General features: G+C 33.2%; 1 protein-coding gene across 5 annotated transcripts in view; it reads right to left on the bottom strand.

The window, feature by feature from the left end:
- The window catches only part of Pcdh9 (protocadherin 9), an 843321-nt gene that overhangs the window by 319947 nt on the left and 497384 nt on the right, over window positions 1–25990 (bottom strand). The gene's annotated exons all lie outside the window — the stretch shown is intronic.

The following is a 25990-nucleotide window of genomic DNA, read 5'->3' as shown; positions in this document are numbered from 1 at the left end:
GTGACCAATAATTAGAGAGGGTTCTGAATGTATATTTTATGAAAACAGCTACAGCCTATGGTTGCAAATGTCTCCATTATCAAGAAAAAGAAATTGTTTAAAAATATATAATTCAAAAGGATCCCACTAGTAGTGATAAAGTAGATATTTTTAAGCACGGAATTATTTTTATAGTGACTCATTTTTTTATTTGAAAATGGCAAGTTGTACTAACTTTCTACTCTGTGTTAAAAGCACTTATATTAAATAGGTTCACATATGAAGAATTTAGGCTTATTTTTAATCTGTAAATTACTTAAAGATTTAACATTCTATTCTCATCCATTACATTTTTTTTTATTCTTAAAGAAATAAGATAAGGTGATTCTCTTTACTACCAAGAAACTAGAGTGGAATTCACATTTTACAATTTCATGTGAAAAAATATCGTTTTTGATGCTAATTAATTTATTCATTAAACAATTAATTAGTGAGTACCTACTATCTACAAGAACATATTCCCACTGCTATGGAAAGCATGCTGTAGAAATCACTGAATCCCAGTGTTTTCTAAAAAGTATCACATGATTAAATTTTCACATTATTTTTCTAATCTGTAATTTAAGTACCAGTAGAGATCAGCTTTGTCCTTATTAGATGGGATCCCATTCTAAATCTTTTGAACTGTACAAACTTGGGAAAAATCAGTCCATCAATAGGAGGTATTGTTTTTTAATCAAAACTTATGAATATAAGCAATGATGTACACATAAAGAGGAGGGCATTTTTCTGAGTTTCTGCCAAAATAATTCATATTTTGCCAGACGTAATTTTAAACCTATTGTGAATTGATGAAGACAATACTAAATATGAGACAGCAGAGTAACAAGGAGTATTAGAGAAGCCTAGTTTTACAAGTCCTAAAAACATTTTACATGTTATTTAAAACTTTTTTAAAATTAAGAGAGAGGGGTTAAGAACATTGAAGAATCATCATGAATATCAGAACTGGGCAATAGGATATGGAACATAGACACTTGATGTTTTATGAACTTATAATAAAAATTTATAGAGTTCATGTAAGTGAACTAGACTTGATTCAGGCAATGAAACTGGGACAAACCAGCAAGGGAGATGCTTTAGTCCACCGCCAGAACATGTTCCCATGGTCCACTCCCCTTTCCCATCATCCAGGCCATTGGTAAAGGCATCAATGGGACAGTGAACTGTTGTTAATGTTTCCTCTCCTTCTTTAACATTAACATTGTTAATTTTTTTAAAAAGAAAATGCTTAGTTTGTATTTGATGAAAATATGTAACAACTCTAGTAATCAAAGATGAAAGCAGAGGATTCAGCAAATTAAAAACAATTTTTGATGACCGATTTTTATTATTTAAAGAAATAAAACTAAGGAAGCATACGATTATGGTCACTTGAAGTCGTATTAATAGAGGCAATGAGACACTTCCCTACACTGCATCTGCTGTACTCTTAACCATGGTGTTAGTTGTAGCTGCTCACTGTTTCTTTTGGGGATATAACTGTCACCTTTTATTTTTAACTAACTCCACAATTAGATGTTTCATTTTTAAACTTTTAAAAGGCATGTGAGATACTCTCACTGACGTAAATGTGGTATATTTGATATGTAAATGTCTTACTGTAAAATGACTTACTGAAAGGAAGAAAATATATACTTTTCTGCTTTGTAGCATGTTGTAGATACCTATTAAGAGTTTTTAATGATAGAAGTCCTAATGTAATTAGCCCATAGCAGCATTTTACAGTAATTTGAATTTTATTCCCATTTGATTTTAAATTAATTATAGAAATTTAGGTAATATTTATCTTCCAAACTATTTGATATATTTGAGAAACCCAAGAAACTACAAGGTTCTGTGTGTATGTAGATTGATTTTTGGGGGGTTTAAATGTTTTGAACAAATATAAAACAGAATCTATCTTTTACCTAATTTTCTCTTGTGAGATGCTATAGAAAAGGAAAAAAGTTTTAAACTGACTTCACCCTTGATTTGGGGAATAGAACCCTACCCTTCATGCTCCCCCAGGGTCAACACGAAAAGAAAGGATTAAATATTTCATATTGTGGGTCACACTCTTTCTTATATTCTTTAATTCTTGCTGTCTGAAATGCTCTTAACCTATTTCTCACAGTTAAATGCTGCCCAGTAGGAAAGTAGTATTTTATCAGAGCATTCGAAATATAAAATGCCTGCACTTAACTAGAGCAGCTGTTCCTGAATCTACAAGCAGAATTTTCACATCTATAAATTATATGTACAGAAATATGCAAAAAACAACTCAGCAAGAGTCCTTTCCAATTTCATTTACTAGTAAACAAACCCATGTGACAAAGTAGGCTACCCCTCATCATATTTACAAAATCAGCATACAAGATAATTGCAGCAATTTAATTAGAAATTATACTAAATTAAGACTGTTATTAAAGTAAACATATATAAGTCACTAGCATCAGTGTGGAGTTACGGACTGGGAAGAGATGCTTCCTTTGGGTAAGGATAACTTTTTGAAATATATGTGTCCGCATGTCAATCTTGAAAACAAAATTTGAGTCTGATCAGTGTCTACTATCTGAGAGCTCATTTTAGTTAACCTCTGTAATATAAATGAGAGACTAAATGCATTTCTGTAGAATTTATCTTAATAATAATTATCAGTGAAAAATGAAATTTTAACCCCATTGTAGAGCATGTATCTACTTTAAAAATATTTTTATTACTTAACTCAATAATACATTATAATTTAGGTCTTCAAGTCATGGAAGCAACATAGGAGAATTTAAACAAGGTTATGTATGTGACTATACACACATATGCTCACAGTATTTTCTTCCTTATATGTTCAGAATAATCTCAAGGTCATAATTATATTTAAGCCTGGAAACAAATTCAACCCATTTGAAGACATACCATATAAGGGAAATAAATACAAACAAATAAAAAGAATATACAATCCCCTTTCACAATCTTGAAAAAGTGCCATTAATTCATATTAATGTTGCCCAGAAGATCTTATAAATGATTATTTCCATACTAAATATGGTGATATCTATTAGAAAATATTTTGCTCACATATTTTGAACTAGATTTTATTAAATATATCATGCTATTATAGTAGAAAGAACATTAAGAGTCTTTTAGAGTCTTTGAAAAAATAGAAGTTTCTTTTTACAGTCACTACTTCATATAATGTGCACCTGTCAGACTGTGGACAACGAGCATTCCCAGAGCATACCTGACCAGCCAGAATATGGCTCAAGGAAGCAGCTGAATAAGTACTGATTTTGCAAAGGATCAAACCAATGAACTTAATTTTGCTCATGATGCTAGTGTGTGTGTGAGAGTGTGTGTGTGTGTGTGTGTGTGTGTGTTGTAAGTCTTATAGAGACAAGAGATAGTAAGACACAGTGTACAAAAAGTGATAAAAAACCAAGGGCGAACAGATAGGACTATGAGAATGACACTATTCAGCATACACTGAATCTCTTATCCCAAGTTCTCCTATAACTGTTCTGGTAAAAGTTCATAAAATTGATCAGGAAGAAGAAACAAAGCAGAGGTGGGAACTTTTTTTTTTTTGTCTAACAAGATCATAGCAAAAAAAAAAATGTCATTTGCACTTGTAATTACTGGAATGTCATCTTATCCTGAATTCATTAATAAGTGACAAAATATTGATAGAAATTGAATATAGAATAAAAAAAATGTAAATTGGTAAGTAGATTATTGGGATCGAGGAAGATACAGAGGTAGATATTGGTAGACAGTGAATAAACACTACATGTTATATACTAGCATTGCCAAGAAGCTACCATAAGAAGCTTCATTTGATCTTTATAAAAGTATTAGAAAAAAACACATCTCTGAAAATACAAGCAAGTCTGAATTCTTGCATTTTCAAAAGACCTCACTAAAATATTGTTTAATTTGATTTTTTTTAAAGAGCAGGTACAGTTCAGATTGTGCTTGTAGATTTTTATTTAAGTCAGAAAATTAACATTTTCCAAAATAATTCTGGTGCATGTTTGTGTGTTTGTAAATAAATTATCATATGCTACAAAAGTTACACATATAAACAGACACAATTCATCCCTTGCTCTGTCTGGGAACATGACAATTTCTCATTCTTAAAGCATAATTAAAAATTTATCTGATATAATTAATAAGATAAGTATTTATTAGTGATGATATAGATTCTAAAATCCCCTATTGAGTATAAGCAAACATAAAGGTGCATTCTGATGAATACAGATTACATTAAAGTTGCCTCTGCGTGGAAAAGTTTAAAACATGACACATAGCTAGCTGTCTCCACTTTCATTCATTCATGTGGTGACTAGAAGTAGATATCATTTTTCCTCCATAACTTTCTTTTCTTTTTAAGGCCTAGTCTTTTCTTAAATGATAAAAAACAAAAGCAAGCAAGAGACATAGTCAGGTTAATGTTTAAAAAATAATGCTACAGAGTTTAGAATTTATCTTCTATATTTGTCATCCTAAAATCACAAGAAGTCTTTACTTAAAGAAATTTAAGAGAAGACTGATTTTATAATGTCCTTCTAAGTTCTGTACAATTAGTAATATCATTTTAATCACGGTAGTAAAACAAAGTGGAAAAATTGAAAGTTTGTCATTTTTTTTACTTTTTTATTGAATTTTTTATTTACAGTTTAGATGTTATCCCCTTTCATCCTCGTTTTTGCTTTAACTTTAATTTCATATGTTGACGAACCAGCCATGAGACATCATTGGAGTTTGATATCTTTACTTTTAATCAACTGAATAATTTGATTTTAAGTTTTGGAGTGGATGTTGTGTCGTGTGTGGTATAGTTCCTTATTAGTGTAGCTGTGTTAGAACATGAAAGTGCTTATATAAAACATGTGTGTGTGTGTGTGTGTGTGTGTGTGTGTGTGTGTGTGTGTTTGCATTCATGTGAAGCTCCTGGTAGATGTCTTTTACCTCCAGCATTTCCCACTTTTTTAAAAGGCACTATCTTTCATGGCAGCTGAAGATCATTGATACTGCCTGTCAAAGGATTGTCAGGATTACACAACCTCCCGTCCCACTTCTGACATTACACAACCACCACCATGACTGTAACTGGCTTTTTATTTGGCTTCTTGGACTTTAAACTCATGTGCTTGCTCATCAAGTACTGTATTGGATGATCTGTCTCCCCAGATTCTGTTTTTTTTAATGTTTAAAATACATGGTGTTGTTTTAGTTCTTGTGAATAATAATAACGTACACAGTATAAGTTAAAATAATAATACTGGACACTAAAAGTATATTTGGGTATCATTATAAAATTGATGACCCCAATTCTTTAAGGACAGATAGTATTAACTTTAGTTATGAACAAAGGAGACTTTCAAGGGTAGTCCTTTTCTAAATTCATAGCTTTTGGTGCTTAAATAAAGATCAAACTCAATCTTTTCTCAGTGCGTATGGAGGAATGTTCTTTTTGGGTCATAAATTTAGCAGTAATGCTGAAGGTTGAATAGGATCAGATGAATGGTCACAGACTTCACAAGAGTGTTAAAATTGTGAAAATCTAAGAAAACTTCTACAGCAAACTTTTCAACATATTTATTGAACAATAATTTTCAGATATGGAAATGTCATATAAATATTTCTAAAATGGATGTAAGTATTAATAGGTGTGGCATGAAATAAAGATGTCCTATTGGCTGTAGAAATTGTTTTAAATTGCCTATATTCTGTAAAATATATAATATCCACAACTCTGCTTAAATCAGAGCCCTTATCTTCAGAAAATAAAGACAATGAACTAGTTGGAAAACACATGAATAAGATCTTGTATCTTTTCTCTTGGGTTGAATACTCTTTGTTCTGAACAATCTAAGTAGCTGGACTTTATTTCAAAAAGAAAAAAAATCCTACTATTACTGCAGACATCACTGTGACTTTGAGCCTGATATTTGAAACAAAATCACTCCTACATCTCAGTGATAATCGCTTCTTGCCCTGTGGCTTTTTAATCTTCCCTTTGAAAACATTACTGAGTCTCCAGTCTCAGTTATTTGTGGACTGGGGATAATTTGTTTCCCTGAACACAAGTACAGAATTCAAACATGTGTTGAGATTTTCTGCATGTAAAATCTTCTTTAAATTTAAGTTGAGTTTGTAAAATAATGAACAGTACTCAGGAACAGAAATGTAGTTCTAATATTCTATCACATTATCTTTATAACAAAGATAAGTCTAGCTTTCAGTTCTTATCAAAGATGCTTCATTTCACAGCATATGGACAACATTGCAAAAAAGACAACTGGGCACAGTGCAGAGATCAAAAAATAATGAGGAGCCTGGACCCAATTGAAACACATACAGTACAACTCTTGCACTTAAGACTCAGGAAACTTCACTGAAGAAAAGACTGAAAGATTATAATAACCGAAGGACCAGGAATTCTGTTGGGAAAGTGTGTCTTCTAGAAGTGTCTGTCTAAACAAAATCCCAAACAAAGATCATATCACTGAACATGCAAATGTGGAATGGGAAAATATCACAGATGTATCTTGACAAGATAAGGAACTACAGGCCACTAATGCTACTTAGAGGGACAATTAACATCTCAGGTATGAGTCTGCTAGTTGGTTATGAAATACAAAGTTATAAGCCCTGAAACCATATAATACACACAGAACCAAAGAGACAAAGACTTAACATATATATTATATGTATAACATATATATTAACATATATTATATATGTATATTAGCATATATGTATATACAAACACCTCAAAAAATGCATTTGAAGAAAATAAAATAAATCATAAATTCAAGTGAGTCTGAGATCCAACAATTATGAATATATATGCCTTCTATATCTATCTAGTATTGATTGTGAGTTATAATTCAGAATAAATAATGTAAGGAAAATATTTTACAACAAAGTAGAATGTACACTATAGCATAATTTCAACTATTCATAAAATCTGTTGAAAAATAATTCAGTCGGTCATTTAAAATCGGTATCTCCAGAATTTTGATTCTTAATATATACATTGTCTAAAATGATGTATATATTAGAAGCTGAGATCATCTTTTTCAGTTGAATTATTGTAGTAAACAATTATAAATACACATTTGTTTAAAAATATGAGAGAAAATATAATATATATCCACTGGATCAATAAAGGGAAGATTGTTTTGTAGGTAAACAAATTCTTTCCAATTATTCATTATGTGCTATAATTCATGTTTTATTAATCTATTTTTTGAAGTAACATATCCTAGGAAATTCCAGTTATTGTTTTACTAAATAGACGTATATGCCCAACAAAATTTGTATTGTTGTCAGCTTTGGTCAGAGAAAGCTTTATTCTTATTACTTGTCATAGTATTAAGAACATGATGAGGAAACATCATATGAGAGAAGACAGAAAGAATACAAGGGCCAGAGCCTGGTTAAGACACTTAGATATAATGTTACACTGTGGATTTCTAATTAGGTAAGTTAGTTAGTGAAGAGAGATTTTCTTTCATACTGTACCATTAATAAGCTGGACATGGCCTTATAAATAATCTCTACCAATTACTACTCATATTCTGTATCAGCACTAAAAGATGCAGCTATACACACATACACACACACACATACATATATACATATACAGATTCAGATTTATATGTATTTCTCACACATGTATATATGCATGTGTAACATACATATAAACATCTTTATATGTGTATATACATATGTGTGGCTAGAGCTATGTCATTGTGATACCAAATATAGTCATCTGAGAGGCAGAAACCTCAACTGAGAAAATACCTTGATAATATCAGGCTGTGGGGCAATAGAGCATTTTCCATGTAGAGCCCTGAAGATGCACTGCTTGCTGACTTGCTCCAAATAGCTTGCTCACTCTGCTTTCTTATAGAACTAAGGATTACCATATATATGTGTGTATACACACATATATATGAATTACTTCCTTTTAAGCTACAATATTTATAAAATTGCAAAAAAAATTATTTAATTGTTTTCTGCTAGTTGTGATTCAAACTCTTCAGGAAAAGAGTTTATGAGGGAATTAGGTAAAGCAGCCATTCTCAACCCATGTTTCACCACGTCTTTGTAGTCTAGTGATCTTTTCACAAGGGTTGGCTAAGACTATCTGGACATCAGATATTTGTATTATGATTCATAACAGTAATAAAATTAGAGATATCAAGTAGCAATGAAAATAATTTTACGGTTGAGAATCGTCACCACTTCAGGAACTGTATTAAGGGGATGCAAATTAGTAAGCATCTCTTCTGAGACTATATGCACCTTTTCTATACTCAAAGCATTTTTACTACAAAACAAACTGAAAATTTATAAAAGGAGCGGAATCACACAGACTTATACTACGAAGCAAGGTTCCTTCAGTCAGCTCTCAAATAATCTATAATATGGTAATATTATGATGAGTATACTCAATCAAACTTCTATTGAACATATACATATGTGTATGCTTGTATATTGATAACATGTTCAATATATTTTTAATGTAAATTTATCTTGCTATTCTTTGTTAAATTAAGCAGGATAATTCTATATTTGCATAAGTATCTGTATTTCAAAAAGCCTTCTGCTTGCACAAATCTGTTATGTTATTTGATCATGTTTTGTTCTTATATTCTTAATTAAAACATTTTAAGGCCCCAAAGCCCTCCTTATGTAAACACTTTACTTTCTGATTAGGCTTAAATTGATCATTTTTTATTTACAGACATATTTCAGATTTAGCTACATGAAGATTGAATGTCGTGCTCTACATATTAGAAATGAATGTGGATCTAGTCTATTTCCTAGTCTGACAGATGGAAGAGCGATAGATGATGGCCCTTTGAGAATTAAGGAGTTACCTTTCCTGGAATAGACTGTAGCACTTAATGTCGGAGAAGCATCATATCTCAGCCTTCATAGACTGATAAAGCACACAGAGAGTACTAGGCAAGACATTTTGTTGTGTTCTAAACTTTCACAGATATGGAAATCTATGAGACTTGCATCAGACCTCCAGTTTGGGAGATAACTGAACAAACATGTCAGTGAATCAGTTATAGTCCCTAAGAGACTGTGATAGAAAAACAATATTTTTAGCACAAGGATATGATCTTACAACTCCAACGTTTCATACACCTATGCTTATAATATCTTAGAACATTGGCAGGGTGGCATTTATAAGAGAGAGATTAGTTACTCCTGAAGTGGGAAGTAGGATTCATATGCATTTTAGTAATTCATATTCTAATTTATAAATTTCTATATATAATTCTTCCTTAATTTGTCTTCTAATTGCAGTATTCTGTCCTCAATTATATCCAGGAGAAAATGACTTCAGTTTTCACTTTTCCCTGAACAGAAGCTATATCATCAGAATGTCTATAAAATCTGAATTAGAACAGTTTTTAATACAATATCATGTGTTACATGATTATATTAATATAAAATAATAACATGTCGCTAGGCAATTTCATTTTCAAACATACTCCATGTACTTTACAAACCAAGGTAGTGTGGCCTATAACATTCATGCATTATGTAGTACAGCCTCCTGCTCTAAGGTTACAAACTTATACAGTACCCTTTCCAGTGAACACTGTAGGCATCTCTAGTATAATGCTAAGTATTAGTGAGTGTAAACATAGAAATGGGCACTAAAAATGTATAGAGAAAAAGCAACATGTTCCTAGCACACATCCTGTGAGTAGATAATGGAGTTAGCTCTGAATATGTCAGCTTGTACTAACTAAATAAGATGGCTGAGCTGACAGAACATTGCTATCAACTGTATAAACACTGAATGTGTTATCGACATCAATCTATCAATATGTCTTTCTTTAACAACAAATGTGCCTTACTTTGATGGATTTTGTGCTTTATAATTTTCATTAATGTTAAACTCTCATAACATTTATCTTAAAAGCTAAGCACAGAATATAGCTAAGTAACATACCTCTTTTCTTTATGTTCTTATTTTATGAAGTGTTTTTACTTAATTCATCTTATACCATTCAAATATATATATTTATGTGTATAAATACACATATAGATACATACATGCTTGCTTACATTCATATATACACAAATATGTAATAAATCTATCATACATTTATGCATGTGTACATACATACACAAACACACACACACACACACACACACACACACACACACACACATCTACCCATGATCAGGATCAATATCTCTGTCCTACATCTTGTCACCTTGGAAGTTCGTCAAGGTCAGCTGCAACCTTGGAGCTATCATCTGCTGAGCATCATATCCCAGCTGCTGAACCTGTCTGAGCCTCTCCAGCCTCAGGCACAAATAACAGACCTAAAAGGTTTGCCTAACAGTCTAACTTACTACAATCTCTTCTTATAAAGGATGGTGCTTTTAAGTGTGTAAGAACATCTACTTGCTTGTTTCTTTCTTTTATCATTCATTTGTTAAAAAGTCTTAATGCCAATGGACATCGTTCTCAAGGAACCATAAAATATCTTTCAAGGCTGAAGGATTTTGGCTTCAAAACTATTATGGAGCTTGTAAACATTAAGTTTCCTTTCAAGTCTTGCATGTAAACAACTGATGATATATGAGTATTTTTCATTTTCTATTGACTGCCCCAATCAGCTTTACTCTGTGTGTGTGTGTGTGTGTGTGTGTGTGTGTGTATGTGTGTGTGTGTGTGTATGTGTGTGTGTGTGTAAGTGATGACCAAAACTTCATCCTGTGGAACACGTGTTTCTATCTTACGTGGACAATAGAAGAGCATTCTGGAAAAATCAAGAGCTTTTCTAGTGTTCTGCATTCAGTTACAAAAAACAAACAAACAAACAAACAAAAAAAACCCCAAAACCATTAACCTGCTTTCTCTCAGGGACTCTGTGATACCGAAGAGCAGCCATTCCACTCATAGGCTTTAGTCCAAGAAGTTAAATGAAATGGAACAAGTAATTACACATGTAGTTGAAGCTATGAAGGAGAAACTTCAAGTACCACAGAACTTAAGACTTGATACAGAGATATCCACACTGCCTAGAAAAATCTTCAAATAAAGAAAATGACCAATAATGTGTGAATACCAAGTTCACACTGGAATGTTACAATAAATAATGCTAATGGTTTATAATTCTTTGCAAATTTCATATTAGCATTGTAGATGTTTTTTATGCTCTCCTTCATAAAACCTAAACTAAAACCCCAATAAAGGTAGCTGTCAAGATTGTGTATTTTAATGAAAAATAAGCCCTAACTTATGAAGATCACTTTATTTTTTGAATTAACTTGAATAAATGTAAATAAAAGACGTAGTGACCTTTACCTTTTGTGATTAATAATTCCAGGTGCTTACTAACGATATTTGGGCATACTCATTGTTTTCTTTAGGATATTCTAGGAAAGTTAGCAACTTGTGTTTATTGTACCCTAATTATTATTAAATCACACATGAAGAAAATTGAGACCAATCTTAGGAATAAAAACTTTCAAAGACAGAGTGTTACAACCCAGTATTATGTGATAATATTCAAAATGTGGGTTAAATAAAACATGCAGAAATTGCATGCCCACAACAGTTATCATCATGACAATGTCAAAATAAAACCGTTTATTTTTCTTAATTTTAAAAACACATAAAGCAGATGTGATAACTCAAGTAAAACTACTGAAAATAGTCTGATTTGCACATAAAATACAACACAAACAGATCCACTTGACTTTAATTTTTTTTAATTCATATTTAAAATGAAATGAAATGGACTCTACACATATGGATTATCTCAACTGTTTTAATCATTCTCCTTGTAAAAGATATCTAGAATATTGGGTTTTCCCAATATTCTAGATAGAACTATGGATCATTTTTTAACAACTATCAATTCTAGTTCATTCTGCCTATTCATTCTTGGATTTGTGGTCTTCCACTGGAGTCTTGTTTATCTAACAGAGGCTATATCAAAGGAAAAGAAGGAGGAGGAGGAGGAGGAGGAGGAGGAGGAGGAGGAGGGGGAGGGGGAGGAGGAGGAGGGGGAGGAGGAGGAGGGGGAGGAGGAGGAGGAGGTTTCTCTTCTAGCAGTTGTCAGTTGTCATTTACTTCCCAGTCAGGGGAAGGAGAGCTAGGCATGAGACAACTAGGGGTGGAACTTCTTTTCCTCCTTTCTTCATGTTGTGATTCAGTTTCACTGTTTAAAGTTTCAATGCAAAAATATTGTTAGAATATTATTTTAATGCATGCTTCTTGATTCTCTTTATGGAATATTACTTCCTTAGAATAATTAGCAAATTGATTATGAAAACATACAGTGTCAAGGAAATTTAAGACATAAACGATACATTATGGATATATATTAATGACAAGCTTTAAAGGTAATAGATCTCGGGAATAATACCAAAATCCAAAAAATTGATTGTAATGGTAATTCCTTACATAAACCATTTCCATAGATCACAATTTGCTGCAATAATAATTTATAGATATTTTGACAGACCAGAGATGATGGCTTTTGCTAGAATCCAAAAACATTCTCAAAAGTATTTACTCCTAATTACATTTAATTTCATATTACAATGATTAATCAGAATGAATGTCTTCATTTTCTGCTGCTTTAACTGCAAGAAATGATCTCTTCTGTTTTTATCCTATTATAAGGATCGTTACAAAAATGGGAAACAATTAACACCGGGTTTAATGCCTGAGTGCTATAGAGCTGAAGTAATTGCACTCAAGGTCTGCTAACTTTTTAATCAGGCATTTGGTTGCAAGCTGCTCGCAATTGATTCTGAGAGAACTAACACTGTCTAAGGAAGAAAGCAGGTGTGCCAAAAATGCAGGCATGTTGGCAAAACAAATGAAAGGTTTTTAAAGGGGAAAGAAAAGAAGAAAACAGTAAAAAAAAAAAAAATCAATGCAAATGCTTATCAGCAGCCCATTTCCTTGCTGGGGCCTGTTATTAAACAAAGCAAGTAGTGAACAGAAGTACAGTGGTGAGGGCCCCCACTGACCGACTACCTTCACACAGTACTATGAAAGCTTAGCAGCAAGGAACCTGTCCATCCCAAACTTAGTGAATTGAGTTAATTAAAGGAGAAGACTTCAAATTTCCATATTCAGCAGAGTTAAAACACAATCAGAGGAGTCTGAAATTACATTATAATTAGAAACGCTCCCTGTTCCTTGCATTTGGGATACTCTTTGAAAAACAAATTTGGTTAGGGGCTTTGTTCTCTTCTAAAGAAAAATATGAACTCTATGGATTTCCTCTGAAAGCTAATGAATTTTTTTCTCCCTTTAATAACTGTCTTAATGTCAGTCTTGTACTACAGAAGTCACTGCTAGGTGTGTTTTATTCATTCATTTAATGGTGCGGGAAGCCTTCAAGAACTTTGGTGTAATTTTCAAATCCCTCCTGCATCCTCTTCAAATAGATCTTCCAAGAATGAATATTAAAAAGAAACCCAATTCATAGCTTATTAGGACAATGGAGGAATATATATATAATATTACAAGTCTAATTTTTGATGATCATTATGTACACTGTCAAAAGCTCTTGGATCGGAAGGAACCCGGTAAATGGCAGATATGACCATTTGCTGAGAGATTTCCAAGATACTTGCTACTGCTTTTTTTATGCCTGAACTCAAAGAAACAAGTACATTTGAATATTTAAAGAATAATAGAAAGCAGTACTAGCTTTTCCAGCCCAACAGCAAGTCAGAGCAAGAACAAAATCAAGAGTGCATCAGCTATGAGCTACCTCAAGCAAAACCCTGTGTGCAATTGAATTACTCTTGTTTGTCTGGACTACCAGGCAATCCATTTTAGAATTCATTAGATGCCTCAGGGTTCAGAACAAGGTAGATAGAGATCAATGAATCTAAAAATGTTACACACAAGTTACTCAAGTTTCCATTCTACCTCAGTTCCAAACAAGTTCTGGATGACTGAGGTCCCCTGTGTACATCACTTCAGATTTCAATGAACTCTCCCTTAGCTTCTTCTTGTATAAACAGCTCTCCCTGAGCCACCACAACATCTGTTGTTTTCGTGCAAAGGGCTAATACAAATTAAACGAAGGCACCTGGCATCTGGCCACCTGCACGCAAAGTCACTCAGTCTTAAGGGATTCTCTCAAAGCTGGGATCTCAAGCATTTCAGGAAGGATGCCAAATGGAGAACAAAGAGACTGGTAGGGACCACGGAGCCCTTGGTTACCCAAATTACATCACAGGGGAAACTGTACCAGAGTAACATTTATGCTATTTCTGACTCCAAGGGTGGCTTTATACAAATTTTTATCACCCTGCAGCATTCTAGTAAAATTTTGAAATCTAGTAATTCAAAATTCCTTTTGGAATCTAGTATACATGTATGATATGTGTACACATAAAGATGGGGTTGGGTGAATTATATCCCAAGAACCCTAGAAAAATGTGTTGCAATTGTTGGTCTTGTTGGTCGAGCAAGGAAAGGAATGCTATACTTAATGGCATGTTTTGACCACTAAGTATCATTGTTTTGCATAAAGTACTTATTGAGTGTGATGCTATTTATAAATCTGATGATCAACATTCCAAGTGTTACATGTGTTTTATGTTGACTTTACCCAAGATAAACAAGTATGGGATGAAGGAAGATCCATTGAGAAAATGCCCCCACAACATTGGCCTGTGTGCAATTCTATAATGCTTTTCCTTAATTAGTTATTGATTTGGGAGGGCCCGAACTATAGTTGATGGTCCTGGATAGAACAAGAAGGCAGGCTAAGCAAGCCATAAAGATCAAGCCAGGAAATAGCATTCCTTCAAGGCTTCTTTTTTGAATTCTGCCTCCAGGATTCTTACTTAAATTCCTTTTCTAATTTCTCTACACGATACACTATGAACTATAAGCAGAAATAAACCCTTTTCTAATTGCTTTTTATTATGATCTTTTTCTACAGTGATAATAACCCTAACTAAGACATTCCATTAAAGAGGAAATCTATCAAAGAATCCTCCTTTTGGATAGATTTCATTACTTTGTTTTCAATGGCTTGTGTTTGTTCTTATTATTTGCCTTCATATTTATATTAAAAACAAAGAGTACGTTTTGCAAATTGTTTGAATGGTATCAATAGCACACAGTGCAATTAGAAATAAACCTTTTCTCATATAAAAATAATAAGTAACACAAGAAATAAACCACCATAGCTTTACTATATACTTAATGTCTATGCATTTCTTATATTTATTCCAATTTCTATGGTTGAAATAAAAACACATTTAGTTTAGCTTATGAGGTGCAATTAGTATTTAAAGATTATTTATTCATTGGTTACAGACCATTGCTTAGACTACACAGAATAAGCTATCCTAAGGTGATGTTTAGTCATTATCATTTATTGGTTAATTTAATTTTTATTTTCTTGCCCATCCTCAATGCACACATAAATGTGTATGTGTATAGTAATCATTCTTATCTTTTTTCTATATCAGTAACATGAATTACTTTCACACTTAAAATGCCTAAATCATTAAGTCTCATGAAATTGAGTTAAATAGCTATTTGTTTATTCATAACATTTTCTAGAAAATGTATACAATACATTCTTGACTCAGAGTATGTCATATAATCTACATGACCAGAAAGCGTTATGTTGTAATTTACCAGTGTACTTACTTAATGTTTGTTTAAATAGTGATGTCATTTACTTTTAAAATCAGTAACCTCACTATTCTGGCAAAATACTTGTATACTAATAACGAAGAATATTTGTAATAACATTTTAAAAAATACTGATTTCTTCTCACTTCATTAGGAATCTTATTTTTAATGTCATATTCATAAAAATCCCACCGTGATATTAAATCTCTTTACAGCAAAGGTGGTATTACATTGAAGTTTCAGTAACAAATCAGGAGCTCTAATTTGTACTACCAATTGTCTGTGTCCCAAGTCATTTCTTGTTTTTATAAGCATACAGAATCTACATTTACAAAACAGCAAAATTAAAATTATCATCAATAATAGAGAGAAAATTAAAAAAAATGTAAAACATAAAAAATGGGGATAATACATAGTCTGTGCAATGATAAAAAGCATACTTTTCTATTTTGTTAAGCACTACCTTGACAGAGTTATGTTTGTTTTACTGTTAAATACATTCCTAGTATTAGAACAGTGTTCAATAGCTATTGATCAAGTCATAGAATTTTAGTCCCAGTGGCTTGTGTTGTGCGTACACTGACCATTCAAAACAAGGCACCACACAGTCAGACTTGCTAAACTCAATGATAAGTCTCTGCATGTTGTACTTTGTGGGGGACCATGGCTCCACATTAGAATGAGCTGTAGAATAACAACTTTGAGATCAGGATTTTAGCAACCTTGGTAATCACATGCAGTTGTTTGCAGGTTCTCCCTCTATGATCATATATATTTGTCAAGAAAGAAGTTTGACTATCTGATGGCATGTCTTAATTTCTCCTTAGTTTTAAGGTACATGTATACTGCTTCATTTCCCTAATTCCCCCCCTCTTTTTTTTAAAAAAAATATTTTCTTCTATTGTTGTTTCTCCCTCCAACTCCTCCTTAGCAATTTTTGTGTCTCAATTTTCTGTTCTCAGCCTAATTCCAACTATTCAAGGACCAAAGTACAGTATGTCTTTTCACAAAGGCGGGTGAGCTGATGTGAACTGTGTACGTGGGTTCTGGTATATTTTTGTGTAGAAATAATAACTAGGCTAGGCTAGTCTCCAAAAGTCACTGGAGTATAATGAATGACTACCCAGTTCATGGTACACTATGCAAGATGTTAAAGTGTTGCTTGTTGGTATATCCTAAATACACTCTCTGAAAACAGATATTTAAATATCTCTGACACTTTTAGCCAGGTGAATCCTAGGCTCCAACTTAGTCACTTAGATTTTATTTATGAAAAGGAAACATGGTTACTCCACCATAGCACCACAGCATATAATTAAATGAATCACCATTCATTGATGCTTAGATTATATAAGAATACTGAACAAAGAAAATCATTACAGAACAGTGGAGTTTCCATGGGGGAGAGAGAGAGGGAGGGAATATTTATTGTGTATGAATGTTCACTTCATGTAGAGAAAGAGTTGTCTTGCCTATTTATAGCACAGGAGCTAAGACTTTGATTTTCTGACATTTCTTCTCCTGAGGTGATTTCTGAGTCAACATTTATGCAAGGTGATCTAAGAACATAGTATAAGGTGGAAATTAAACTTTGGATAATGGACTTAACTACCTGATTGTCGTTACCAATCTATCTGTATGCCCAACTTATGTATTCAATGCATTCATGTGAACAACCTATTTGAAGAAAAAAAGGTCATAATTTTTGTCTAATGTCTGATGTTTCTTGACAGTGAACAGAAAAAAGACTGTTACAGAATTCATCCTTCAGTGCAGCTATAGTGGGAATTGAGGACTGTCAAGGAGTTTGGGATGTGTGGGCTCCACAGTCATGGATGAATTAGTGATTATAAGGAATGCCTGGAATTTGTTAAATCTCATGTGCTGTGTTGTACTCTCCTGCCCTTCTGCCTTTCACCATGGGATGGCCCAGCAAGAAATCTCTGGCCACAAGCCTTTTGATCTTAGACTTCCCAGCCTCCAGATATGTTAAGACATAAATCTCTCTCGAGCTCGCTTTGTTAATAAGTTATCCTGCCTCAGGTATTCTGTTACACCAGGACAGGAGAGACTGTGCAATATTTTCCCTTCTTTCTTACGCCCGGGTGGAGTTGCTTTTTTAAAGTGTTTCAGAGGAAGTATTTAAGGGTTGTTAGCTGGAAGTACACTTAGTTATTTATTAGTTATAGGTAGTTTAGTTAGTTATAGTTAATTATTTTGCAATGTGTTATTAGTAGAGAACTATAAAATATCCAAAGAAATGTAAAAAGAGAGAAAGAAAGAAAGAAAGAAAGAAAGAAAGAAAGAAAGAAAGAAAGAAGAAAGGAATCATGTAAAATAGTGGTGAGGATATAAGTAAAACCCAACCAAAATTCAGCCAGGTGAATTAATGGCTAAAAATAAAAATTCCATAAGTCATGCTTTTTTTTTTAATGATACAATCTGATTTTAGCTAGAATCCTAGTTATGCCTCTGTTTTCCATTTCCTTTAGTGACTGAGTATTTACAGACGAAGAATCTAATTTCTTAGAGAAATAATTCACTCTAAGTGAACATTTTTCTTCTCCTCTTAGAAACTGTGGAATTGAGATAACTCTGAAGCTTGACACTTTGATTTGAGTGCCTGTGCCAGGAGGATGAGTGTCCTTCACTTTGATCTTAGATCCAGGAACTAACTTTAAGTGACACTTCTCATTACCCCTCACCAGCTCTTCCCTAAAGCTTCCTGCACTTTCACAAGCTGTGAACACAACCTTTCCTAGCGGCACCAATATTGTTTGCTGAGTAATATTTTGTTTTGAATGTGCAGCTTCAGGATCATTTGCTAATTAAAATTGCTTACCACTGAGAGCTCCCCTGAGGTTTGCCCTTGTTTATTTGGGTTAGACCATGAAAGCAAGGTTGAGCCAAGCCATAGACCATAATTTGCTGCCAACTGAAATGGAAACATTAGGGAAAAAAAAGAGTGATAAAACTTGCTCACAGTTTTCTTCACATGCAGATACCGTCCGTTTTAACATAATCCAAATAAACACACGCATTGGTGCATAAATGGACAACGAGAGACAAGGCTTCCCTGCAGAGCGTAACTCTGACAGACTTCAAAGCTTGGTATAGTAAGGAGTGTAACATCTTTGAGGAAAATGCATTTGTGATTGTTTCATACACTGTTCTGGGTTCTAATACTTTTGGACATAGTTAATATGTATTGTCTTTGGGATGTAATAATTGAAGACAATCTTAACATAGTTTAGTCTTCTTTACATTCGTGAATTTAGTGTGGCAATCTATTCGTGATTACATGCCCACATTTATTTATTGTGACATGGTGAAAAGTATTTCTCTCTCTCTCTCTCTGTGTATGCATGTGTGTGTGCATATATTGTATGCCTGCATGAGTGTGTGCAAGTGTATGCATATATGTGTGTGTGTGTATGTGTGTGTGTGTGTGTGTGTGAGAGAGAGAGAGAGAATTAGAAAATAGGTATGGGAAGTTTTAGGAACTGATTGCTTCTGTGAAGCTGATAACTCTGAGAGAAAATGTTAATGATATAGAAGGTAGGAATCAAAATGAAAAACAGCAATTACAATAAAAACAAAACTATTGAAATCCCTGATCCAAAAGCAATATAAAAAATGAGATCTAAAAATCCAACAATTAAGCACCTCCTATTTTGTCTTTATGGTCTGACTCACTCCAGAGTGGTGTATCTAAGTAGGAAAGGATTTACACCAATCAGACTGAGGGGCTATTTAAAGAACTAAGCAGCAAGAAAAGACCCATAGGTTGAAGACAAGCTTCGTATGTAGTCTTGTCTGATCTTTGTATCAAAACTACTCTGTGGCAAACAGGAAAAAACAAGGAGGGTCATATATATGCTTTAGTTTTACAACATCTGGGCATTTGTTGTGAACTTTAACTGTGAGAAAGATGGTTATTAGCAGATTCAATTCTGAAAAGAAATAGTTTCATCCTAGACTATAGTTGAATGATAGAGTATACGTATTTACTTAGAGTGTAAAGTTAAATATATACCTATGCTGTATCTGTAGTGATAAATGAAAAATTAATATCATATATTTTTTAATTTTTGTAACAATGAAAATTAGTTTTCTGGTAAAAGAGTAATAGCTTAAAGAATTCACAGGAACATATCATAGAAGAAAATTGTCTTATCCCTGAATAGATTATTGTACCAAATGCCATTTTCTTGTTATATTTCATAATTTCTAATATATTTCACTTATTTTACTGAAAAGTTAGTGTTTCAGAGAATTAAAAAGTTACATTTGAAAAGGTGCATGTTTGTCCAAAGCAATGAATAAAAAAATAAATAAATAAAAGAAAGAAACTTCTTCAGATATTGCTTTGCAGCTCTGAAGACAGCAGTATCCTTCCAAATGTCACAAGAAAAAAAAAAATCTGGTCAGAATCTGACAGCATAAGAGAAAAAAATGCCACTGAATTAATACTGCCCTAGAAAGCCTTGGGGAAATAGAGAATATATTATCATTTTGCTAGTGAGTGACACCCAGAAACTGAAGGAATAAACATGGAAGTTTCAACAAACATGGAAGTATGTTAGCTAACATAAGAAAGTGGGCTATTTCTTCAAATGTTAATTCCATTTTTAAAAGAGTTGTTTCATGACTGTTTAATTTATGTATAAGTACTCTGATATGCTGGCCCTGCTAACAATCCTTACATTTGTATCTTGTCTCTTTTATGTATAAAGTTTACTCTGATTTATATACTATTGGAAATTAGAGATGTGCACATGCCTTAAGATTTCAGAGAATCCTATTTAGATAGGTTCTGATCTAAAAAGAGGCATATGTTAAATCTTCTTACTTGAGGCCAGACTCTTGTCTAACTCTGCACCCCACAGTGCTCATTCGAGTGAAGAGTCATCTTTGAAGGCAATTGGAGCTTCTTGGTTGGCTGAGCACCATGGAGCTTGGAGCAAGATAAAAAAAGAACCACAGACTTTCAACTATAATTCTGCTAGCGGGACATACTGAAGCCATCCACGCTGACAACTGTGGGATGGGGTTCACTGGCCCGTTAGCCACATAAAAATACATAGCATACTTCTATAGACATAAACCAAACATAATCCATTAACAAATCAGAAAAAGGGTACTGATTATGGCCAAGAAGTATTTTATTGAAATTTCCTTCTAAATAATGTATGCATGCACACTTAATTGTGTTTAGAGGTCATCCTTATATCTGTGTCAAGATATGGAAAAATAAGGCATTGGTTGTATTTGGTTTTCATTAGCATAGCATAAAAATAACATAGGTAGAGACTGTATTAGTAGCTTATTTTAATCTAAGGGAAAACTGGAAGTTTTAATAGTGGTTTTCCTACACTCAGTAACTTTTAGGTCCTTTACTAATGGCTTATCACTGTGTCCAAAATTTTTAAAAATTAAAAAAGGATAAAACACTTCATGTTGTATTACTAAATATGAAGAAGAGTTTGAAATATATTCAAGTGACTGTGATTCACTTTCAAGTTTGGGAACATTGTATATGATGATATTCTGTGGTCAAATCCCTCTAAAAATTCAAGAAAGACTTCCTTTTAGCTATGATCTAGTTAGTCAACCCTGGAATGGTAATATGCTTCAGAAGCAGGCTTTCTATAAATATTTTATCTTTAAGCATGTCTACTATATGCATTCTTTTCTACTCTCCATTTCTCCTATACTAACTGTTCATTACATTTATCAGTTTTTTTACCCTGAATATTTGTAAAATCCCCTCCTATATCTTCAGTGTCCACTTTGAGACTCTTTTTAAAACCATCAAAATGAAACTCTTTCAAGTGATATGGTAAATTTGTCTTGTTCATATCTCCATAATTTAGCTTTTTCACAAACCTTTGTATCATATGTGGATGAAAGCACACACACACACACACACACACACACATACACAGTTAAAATGGAAAGCTAATCACTTTCTTGGTGACTCTTGATAAGTTGACAACTCAACACCTTTCTCCTTATTTTTTCATCTTGTTAGTTACACTTAAAATCTCAGTTTTTCTGTCCAAAGTCTGTTAATTCATCAAGACTCATACAATGCCAAAGCCGTCCTACAACTTCCTGTTGTGCACCATTTTGGTCATCCCTGGTTTTCTGTTGCTCTGTATTTGTAGTCTTTATTATGGTAAAAATAGATGAAGTACAGAATGTAATACGAGCCTCGGCATTGAGAGCCTAAAATTGTCCTATACAAATGGTTTCCCATTATTTATGTTGGATGTGGTTTTCAATTGAAGCATATTTATTTAGACTAATGCTTGTGTCTTTCACATGAGAATAAATAAATGAAAAATTGGAACTCTATTTTTTTAATGTCTTTGTGAGATACTAGAGTAGCATCTCCTTCAGACATGTTTCTGAGACCTTGGACTTAGACATCAGAAACCAAAGGGTGAGACTAAGGAGGTTAAGAGGCTGAAGCCAACGGAAAATACTGATACGTGAAGCCAAAACTAGAAACTGAGCACCCGGCTGTGTGTGATCGGAAACTGCAAGCAGAAGCCAAGCTGAATCAAAACCCCGGACTGGTAGTCATGGCAACAAGGCCACATCCAAGAGTCAGAGCCAGAAATCAGAGCAGGTCAAATATGGAACAGGCTGTTGGTCAGAGTAAAGAGGTGACAGCCAGAGAACCAGACTAGGAAGAAACCAGGGAACGCTTCATGGTGCCCAGACTGCAAAGAAGCTCCTGTGCCCGGTCCAGATGGGATTCTGCTGGATGTCTGGTCACGACTCCAGCTGGCTCACAGTCCCATTCACTGTTCTTGTGCAGATTCCTCCAACTGCCTTCTGATGTTCTATGGTTTCCTATCTTTTGGATGCTCTGAATGTAGTCTCATAAAGCTATTTTGCCAGAAGTTGTGTAAGGTGACTCCATTTATAGAAAATGTCACAGGCAAGTTAAAAGTGGGTTTTCTTCTTTAAACTACGTATGAGAATATGACATATCTTTAACCACCATAATAAAATAATCCAACGAAGCCTGGCATATTATAGAATGAGCCTTCATAAGCATAACCATGTGTCTATCATGTGTAAGACTCTACAAAAAATAAGCACCGATATTATTAGTAGTAAAATATATGATCACTCTTTAGCTATAACATAATTAGACTTTATTGTGATATGGTTTTGTGATATTATACTATTTAATTCCTAGTAATAATGGCTGGCATATTTTCATACGAAATTTAACTGTACTGTTTGTCTTCTTGAGTAGAGCATATGTGAGTATGTGAAACAGGTTATTAGCATTACTTTCATAACAATTTTATTTGGAAAGTATTTATTGCCACATGCCTCTTCAGAATGAAACTGAGACTTAGAGATAATTGTGAGCCAAAAATGAGAGGAGTCAATACAGAAAAAAAAAAAAAAGCGAAGCAATTATGCAAGCACTAGACACAAAACTATCAGTTTTTTTATTATATGTCTGCAAATTTTACATATTCTATGATAGCATTTAATTCTGTAACCAGTTTATCTCTACAGTTGACAGAAGAAAATAAAATCGAAGTTATCTGTATCAACACTATATCCTATAGGTAACGTAACTGTATAAGCCTCTTAGAAGCAGTTTTAGAGGATTCCCCAAATGACATATGGAAGGAAACTCGGGGTACTTATGTTTTTATCCATTGAGGTAGCTCTCTCTGATTCCCATAACTTACAAATATTAGACACTCATCAAACTGCACACTAATCTGAAAAATTGCCTTAGATACATTAATCACAAAGTTTTCCATTATCTTTTCTAAAAATAAAAACATAAAAATAGTGGTTGATTTTTTTCTTACTCTAAATTTTGAAGTCTACTTTTTTGAAATGATGGGATATTTTTCCTAGGCAATCAATGTTGTTAGAGGCCCTCCTCCTTGGAAATGATGGGTCTAGCTCTTTGGGACTTCCAAACTGCAACTTCTATGTTTGACAGGCAACACAAAGGCCTGTACAAAGTCAGATACAGATAAAATAATCCCTTTAACTTATCCAAATGAAAATTATATATATATGTGTGTGTGTGTGTGTGTATAGTGTGTATATATATATGTGTATATAATTGATAAAATCTTAAATCTATATATATGTATATTATATATTATTGGTTTCTGAATATATATATATATATGCAAATATAGTTTATTAGAACCATCAAAACTCACTATTGCAGATTTAACTTAAAAGTTGAACAGAATGAGATAAACAAAGGATAGAGAGTAAACAGTTAAAGACAAAATAGAACCTGGAACACCGAGGTATAATGGATGTAACTGTAGATAAAATTTGTTTGTGTCTTGGTTACTGGTTACTTGATAACAATGGCTATAGATGGTGGAAGGGAAAGGCAAGAAAGAGGAGTATCAAGAATATTTTCTTACATCTTATCTACCTCAGAATATCTTTCCAAAGTATGCAGTACTCACAAATATGATAGTATAAAATTTGGGTGTTTGTATATTTTCAGGACTCTTGATTTTCTATAAGATACATATGAAATGAATTATAAATAGATTCGTATAATGTTTGGATATATATATATATATATACATATATATATATATAAATGTGTGTTAAATTATGTTTTAATCTGGATGTTTTTGGAATAGTGAAATCCATTGTGAAGAAGGAAAAAGAACATGCATATTTAGGTTTTACAGACTTCCTGACAGTCTAAACTGAGGTAGACAGATACAAAAGAGTTCATGGTTCATAGACACTCATCATCTAAGTTACAGTATTTTATTAATAGACTTGATCCATTTTCCCTCATTTATAAATGTTCTTGTACTTGTGTAAACATAAGTGAGTTTATGTTTGACATTGTTCATTTTGTCATAGAGACCACCATTATTTTCTGCCAACTACATAATTTATCTGTGGAAAATAGAATAGCTCTCTAGCACTATGCACAGGAATGCAATAGGTATTATCTAATCTCCTTAGTACAACTGGGTAGAAGTTCTATTCAGCTTCATAAGTAAATGAATCATAATAACCAACTATGCATGTAGTATTAACTAAGTATTTATGATAAACTACAAATGTGCTCATGAAGCATAGTTTTAAATAAATGTGGTGTAAGCTAGTTCTAAAGATTTACAAACAAGCAATACAGAAAGTTATACATTTTTGTCTCCATCTAATTTTACAGTGCAGTAAGCACAATGAATAAAGCACAGTGAATGATTTGAACAGATACAAGCTTCAGGAGGTCGGGTATTAAATAGCACATTTTTGTGTCTCAGAAAGATTTTATAGCATTAAGTACTAACAGCCTTATTGAGTAATGAAAACTTGCGTGATATTTTTTTGCCTCCCTTTTTTTGTAGGAATTTGAGTGAGTTACAAATATATTACCAAGTTGTCTTTTAATAAATGTTTATCATTCATTTGAATGTCTCTTGCATGTTTGGTTGCCTTTCAAATAAAGTAATAGTAATATTTTGCTTTTATTTTTATTTATATTCTTATTTATTTGTTTTGTTTTTGTTTTGTATTTTCAAGGTAGGGTTTCTCCATGTGTACTTGAGTATCCTGGAACTGTCTTTGTAGATCAGACAGGCCTTGAACTCAGAGATATGCCTGTCCCGGTCTCCTGAGTTCTGAAATTAAAGGTGTGTGCCAGCACCACCTGGTGGCAACAATAAATTTTGAGAGTTTCTCAGCTTCGTTTTCTTGCTCACTACTTTTACTAACTATTATTATTATTATTATTATTAGCAGTAGTAGTAGTAGTATATCTTTTTTTACAGTCAAATCATTATCCCCTTCCTGGTCCACCCTCTGAATGTTCCTCCTCCCATACCTCCTCCTCTTATTGAGCTCAATAATCACAAGATCTTACCTCAACCACCAAGCAATGACATGCTGCCTACAAAGAGGTCCTGGATCTCTGCAATACTGATAACAATTCTGTTATTACCAATTTTCTGTGGTATTTGGAAGCGAATTGCTCCATTTATTAATTCATTATATTATGCTGTGTTGCCTAGTTTTCTTATTTAAGCAGTTTATTTACAAGAAAATGGGATTCCTAGACGAGACACAGTGATAGTGGTAATTTAGAGTGAAAAAGGGTAATTTATACAAGCTGAGGAATATTTTAGTTTTGATAAAACAAATCATCAGAGGTACTGCTAGCAGATTTAGTGAGAATACTTTTTTCTTTGGGGAGCCTTCCTCCTCTCTCCTCTCCTCTCCTCTCCTCTCCTCTCCTCTCCTCTCCTCTCCTCTCCTCTCCTC

The sequence above is a fragment of the Grammomys surdaster genome, unplaced genomic scaffold (genome assembly GCF_004785775.1).
Source record: "Grammomys surdaster isolate TR1022 unplaced genomic scaffold, NIH_TR_1.0 126124, whole genome shotgun sequence".
NCBI lineage: Eukaryota > Metazoa > Chordata > Mammalia > Rodentia > Muridae > Grammomys > Grammomys surdaster.
This window is presented reverse-complemented; position numbering and strand designations above follow the sequence as displayed.